Here is a 6,780-nt window from a genome sequence, read left to right on the forward strand (position 1 = left end):
GTCTTAATATATCCTGATACAAGATACTGGGAAATGCTCAGCATGTACTCACATGCACAGAGTACAATGTCTCTTCCTTTTTTCCTATCACAGCCCAGCAGAAAACAAAATCCTTTCCTAAAGAGAGATTCAGGGGCCCAAGGTGAAAAATGATTTACTCTCTGTAGGAGAGAAAACAAAACCCAGCAATACACCAAATGCCAGCCTGGCAAATCTCTCACACACACACACACACACACACTCACACACTGGGCACTGCTCACAAGGAAAGCTGCTGGAAGCTAGAGTGCAATGCATATGGCACCCCCCAGCTTCCCCCTGGCATCTGCCTTGTTGAGGCTCTGCACATTAGTACATCTTTTCATTTTAGTTTGCAAACACCCCAGGGGAGGGAAACGTGAAGGTGTAGATGGTCTATCAAAGATGAAGGAGACATCCAAGAGAATCCCACCCAATACGTGCTGCTCAGATGGTACAATTAGGATCTTGGGGATGTCACCATTTCTTCAGGAAGAAGTGAAGAACAATCTGGGCCACTGTTTTTCCCACTTTTAATCAAAATAATTTATGTCCATTGTAAAAACATTAAGTAGTCCTGAAAGGCTTATAAATGAGGATTATGGGTTGAATTTTGTCCCCAAAATGAAGAAGTCTTAACTACTGGCACCCATGAATGTGACCTTATTTGGAAATCAGGTCTCCGCAGTTAAGATGGGGTCATTAGAGTTTCTAGTATTATTGGTGTCCTTACAAGAAGATGGAAATTCAGAGACAAACACACACACAGAGGAGAATACCATGTGGAGACAGAGGCAAAGACTGGAGCTATGCCTCTTCAAGCCAAGAAATGCCTGGGTTACCAGATTTTTCTGGTACGGTTAAGGAAGGATTCTGCCCTAGAACTGTCAGAGGGAACACTGCCTCTGCCAACAATTCGGTTTCAGACTTCTGGCCTCCAGATATGCAATAGAATACTTTTCTGTTGTTTTAAGCCACTCAGCTTGTGGCACATTGTTATGGCAGCCCTAGGTATCTAATACAATGAGAAACAATGGCCTCAGTGCCACATCCTCTAAATCTGTGTGCAGATGCAGCCACCTGTAATTTAACTTTTAGATTTATTTTCTTATTTGAATATATTGTCATGATTTATAATATCATGACAAGTTTATCGAGAAGGAGTTATAACACAGAGGTGGGACAGGAGGAGAGAAAGGGTCCTATTATTACAAAATGAAAATACACACCATGCCACTGTAAAACATAGTATAATCAGGAGGCCGGGTGGGTGGTTCACCCCTGTAATCCCAGCACTTTGGGAGGTCGAGGCAGGCAGATCACCTGAGGTCAGGAGTTGGAGATCAGCCTGGTCAACATGGTGAAACTCTACTCTACTAAAAATACAAAAAATAGCTGGGCGTAGTGGCAGTTGCCTCTAATCCCAGCTACTCGGGAGGCTGAGGCAGGAGAATCACTTGAACCCAGGAGATGGAGGTTGCAGTGAGCTGAGATCGTGCCACTGCACTCCAGCCTGGGCAACAAGAGCGAAACTCTGTCTCAAAACAAACAAACGAACAACAAACACATAATATAATCAGGAGATTTCAGGTGCTGAAATAATTAATTAATTGCAGTAATTACAATTCTGCAGTCCAGGATCCTGACACTCACATATACGACAGGCTTCACTGAGAAAGTATCTGTTGATGAAAGACCTAAAGAAAGGGTGTGAGCCATGTGGACACCTGGGGCAAGGACATTTCGGGCAGAGGGAATAGTAGGTGCAAAGGCCCTGGGTCGGGAATGTGTTTGGCATGTTTGAAGAAGAACAAGAGGCCAGAGTGGGAGACCGTCGTAGGAGGTGAGCTTAGAGAGGCAGCAGGGGCCAGGTCACGCAGGGCTCTCTGTAGGTCCTGGTAAGGACTTTTGTTTTGCAATTGGAGAGTTCTCAACGGATGACTGATAGGATTTGCTTTATGTTTATAACAACACTGGCTGCTGGGTTGAGAGATGGCTGTAGGGGAAGTGAAGGCAGAAACACAGAAACCAATAAGGAGGGCACTGTAATGGCCCTGGTGGGTCATTGTGATGGCAGGGCCCAAGGTGGTGGCACTGGGAATGGGGAGCAGTGGTAGAATTCTAGATCTATTCTGGAGACAGAGCTGACAGGTAGGGCTGCTGGTTTTGGTGTGGCATGAGGGAATGAGAGGAGAATACCAAGGCTTTAGGCCTGAGCACCTGGGAAAACAGATGGGGAGACTGCAGGAGGGACTGGTTTGGGAGGGGAGAGATGGGGAGCTCAGATTTGAACTTGTTAAGTTTGAGACGTGAATAGATACCCAGCAGAGGTGTTGAGCTGGGTATATGAGCCAGTGCTGGAGGAAAAGGCCTGTGTTGAAGACTGCATGTGGGAGTCATCATCATAGAGACGGTATTTAAAGCCTTAAAACTGGGTGAGATCACCTAGAGTTATATAAATGAGTCAAAGATGGCCTCTGTGTATTGGCTCATAGATTGTTTATTTCTTCATTGCAGGCTGACACTGATTACTGCAGAAGCCAAACTCAAATTTTTACACATCCAATTATTTTAAACAAATTTGACGCCAATTTTTAGCCATTCAGGGCCTTCCTGGTACATACCCGGTGAAACTATACCCAGCATCTGTTGGCCATTGATAACATAGAGCCTTGTGGTTATAAGACCTTAAGTGCGGTGTTAATCCCAGCACTTTGGGAGGCTGAGGCAGGCAGATCGCTTGAGCTCAGGAGTTCGAGACCAGCCTGGGCAATATAACGAAACCCTGTCTCTACTAAAAATACAAAAATTAGCTATGTGTGGTGGCATGCGCCTGTAGTCCCAGCTACTTGGGAGGCTGAGGTGGGAGGATCACTTGAGCCTGGGAGGTGGAGGTTGCAGTGAACTGAAATCATGCCACTGCTCTCCAGCCTGGGTGACAGAGTGAGACCCTGTCTCAGAAAAATAAAGCCAAAAACAAAAACACAAACCTCAAGCCGTCCCTGTCCTTCGGAGCTCTCTGACCCAGAGACTCCCCTCTGTGCTGCTGTGCAACACCACCTAGACACATAAGCCTTGTTTCTGACTCTCCCCTCCCTCGGGGGTATCCTTGCCTTTCCTCCTCTCCCGAGTAGCAACACCTGTAGTGTGTGCTCTTTGGACAGACTCTTGCTCTAAGGGACATCCCCCTACCCCTATGCAAACCTGTCAGAATGTCACCATCACCAATAAAATATGTGTGTGCTGCTGCCATCTCATGGTCATGTCTTTCTCTTTGATCAGTCCCCAAATCCTCCAAACACCCTAGGGAGTGAGTGTAGACAAGAAAAGGAAGAAGTGCAAGTGCTGAGCCCTGAGGCATGCCAATGTTTAGAAGTTTCAGAGATGAGGAAGAACCAGTAAGAGAGATACAGAAAGAAAGGCTGGAGAGGTAGGAGGGAAACCAGGAGAGAGTGGTGTTCTAGAAGCCAAGGGAGGAAAAGCCTGGCAAGGAGAGGGATGGATGGTGTCAGACACTGCTGATAGGTCCAGCGGACTGAGAAGGAGCTCTGGATGTCACACTACTGTCCATTGTTGCTTGCTGCTCACACCAAACCTGCTTCCCACTGTGGCTGCTCCAAAGGGCTGCTCTCCCGTTTCCACCAGTGCCACAATCCGTCTCATCACACCACTGAAATCAGTGATCAGCAAAGTTTTTCACAAAGGCCCAGAAAGTGTGTATTTTAGGCTTTGAGACCATATGGGCTCTATCACAATTATTCAACTTTGCCACAGTGTGAAAGCAGCCATTGACAATACATAAACAAATTAAGAGTGGTTGCGTTCCAATAAAACTTCAGTTTGAATTTCATGTAATTTTCCCATGTCACACATTTATTTTATTTTTTTTACTTTTCCGCTTCAACCACTTAAAAATGTAAAAATCTTTCGTTACAGGCCATACAAAAAACTTGTAGTGGGCCAGATTTGCTGCCCGCTGATTTAAATTAATCATATTCTTTCTTATTTTTATCTCTTTTCTTGAATCTGTCACCATATGACTTTTATTTATTTATTTATTTATTTATTTATTTATTTATTTATGAATGACAGAGTCTCACTCTGATGCCCAGGCTGGAGTGCAGTGGTGTGATCTCAGCTCACTGCAACCTCTGCCTCCTAGGTTCAAGTGATTCTCCTGCCTCAGCCTCCCAACTAGCTGGGATTACAGGTGCCTGCCATCACACCCAGCTAATTTTTGTATTTTTAGTAGAGAAGGGGTTTCACCATGTTGGCCAGGCTGGTCTCAAACTCCTGACCTCAAGTGATCCACCCTCCTTGGTCTCCCAAAGGGCTGGGATTACAGGCGTGAGCCAACAAGTCTGGTCTATATAATTTAATTATTTAATTTAATTTAATTTAATCTAGTTTATAGCTCCTATTTTGTGTCACTCACAGGTGACAGGAGAGCACTGAGAGGTCACTACCCACCTAAGCATTTGATTAAGGAAAAGTATTCCCAAAAGGCAAAAGAATGCCTGCTATCATTTCCCCTGGATTAATTTCTCCACTTTTTAAAGTTTGTTGGCTTAGAATTATAACACTATGTAGACCAAACATCCAACAGATTGACCTACCCCTCTTTCAAAACAAAATATCCACAGCACCTTGTTACCTGTCAAAGCAAAAATGAAATGTCAAAATCTTTCCAGTCTTGTTTTAATGATATCTCAGCTAAGAGTAAAAAACAAAAACAAAAACAAAAAAGCCCCAGGTTATTAATAGAACTGTAAAAAAGGCCTTCCAAAAGGAGTGGGTAGAGTATGATATTCATTTCCTATGCTTCAAAGATTTTGCCCTTTCTCATAAAAACTCAGATAGCTGTGGGTGCCTAGTAAAGGTTAATATGGTAGTTAAAAGGTTACTGGTTGCTTTTTAAGTAGCTATTCAGGGACTTACCTCTCTCACCATCTGACCTGTGCTACATAGTTAAGTTCAAGGAAAATTGTAATCCTTTTTATAAAAATTAATACTAGCCTAGAGCAACATTATATTTCAAGTTATTAGATACACTCTGTTCCTTTCTAGCACTGCACTTAAATGCATTACAAAATCAGGATAAAGTGAATCCTGATCATGGATTTTTAGGACATGCGTTTTAGTATTTAGTACTGTTCTTACAATATTTACAACCAACACTTTAAAACAACATGCAAACACTCCATTTTTTCCCCAAAGCTTCACTATGTATTGAGAAAAGGCTATTTTTGGCTTTTCAATATACAACCAGTGCATGAATGATTGCTCAGTATTTGCTTCATACAATTTTAGTGTACCTTTAAGCTAAAAAATGCCCTGTAATGGGTGCCATGCTATATTGCCAAGTACCCTAGTCCAGTGGAGGAACAGGATGGATGTTACAGAATGATTTTTGTCTTTGACTTCTTGATTGCCATTCATTAAAGTGCTATTCTACATAACTCCTCTGGTGGCTGGATGTCCAAAAATCATAAAATTATCCGTTCATCTGCTCCAAAGGTGAATGTCCACTTTAAACACAAGACAAAAACATCCTGTATTTAACTGTACCCATGAAGTGCATGCACACGGTAGTGGTTCCCAATGGGCGGTTCCTGGACCAACAGCACCAGTATCACCTGGAAACTACTTGAAATGCAAATGCTCTGTACCACTCCGGAAGTACTGAAATTTTATTCTGTGGGGTGGAGGGTCCAATGGCCTCTGCTTACCAAGCCCTCCAGGGGATTCTAAGTTTTCCATTGCTAAGTTTGCAAACCACAGAATTCAGTCATCTGTACTCAGATTAAGTAAACTATATGAATGAGAAAAAAAAATACAGATTAACTTATGCTGTTGGCATTGGTAAGATGAGTTCACAAGGTAACATGAGAATGCAGGGCCTTGGTAGCTCAGACCCCAGACCCCTTGCTCAAGAAACTCAAGAGAAAAGACTTAGGGAATGGAATGCAACTTGCAAACCAGTAACCAGGAGACCAGCCACTACTGATTCTAATCTATGCAGTTTTCTGTTCTCCTTGTCCAAACTTGATTAGCTATATGTGTGTGTGACACCAGCTTGCAACACGTTCCGTGAGGTGCCAATCCAGGCATGTCCTCTACAATAGACAGACCATATGTCACAATCGGCCGAAAGCCCACATGACATCACTGACTGCATCACTGTTAGAAGAATCACAGTAGGAAACATTTTCATTTTTATTTATTTTTTGAGGCAGTTTCACTCGTCGCCCAGGCTGGAGTGCAATGGCGTGATCTTGGCTCACTGCAACCTCCGCCTCCCGGGTTCAAGCGGTTCTCCTGCCTCAGCCTCCCAAGTAGCTGGGATTACAGGCGTTAGCCACCACGCATGGCTAATTTTTGAATTTTTAGTAGAGATGGGGTTTCAACATGTTTGTCAGGCTGGTCTTGAACTCCTGACCTCAGGTGATCCGCCTGCCCGGGCCTCCCAAAGTGTTGGGATTACAGGCATGAGCCACTGTGCCCGGCCAACATTTTTATTCTTTAATAGCAATTAGGATAAAGGACTCAAAATTGTACTTAGTAATCACATTGGCATAGCACATGCTATTTGGAAAAAAAATTTTTTTTCTGAGATGTTCCTTGCTGTATGATACAGGCCTATTCTATGACAGGAGCAACGCAAACAATGACCATGTTCCAGTGAGCAAGACTCAATCTCTCAAATGAACAAGAGCCTTGGCTGATTCTAAACACTTTCTTTGCTACAGCACATGATCAAAT

This window comes from Pan paniscus, chromosome 21 (genome assembly GCF_029289425.2).
Source record: "Pan paniscus chromosome 21, NHGRI_mPanPan1-v2.0_pri, whole genome shotgun sequence".
Lineage (NCBI taxonomy): Eukaryota > Metazoa > Chordata > Mammalia > Primates > Hominidae > Pan > Pan paniscus.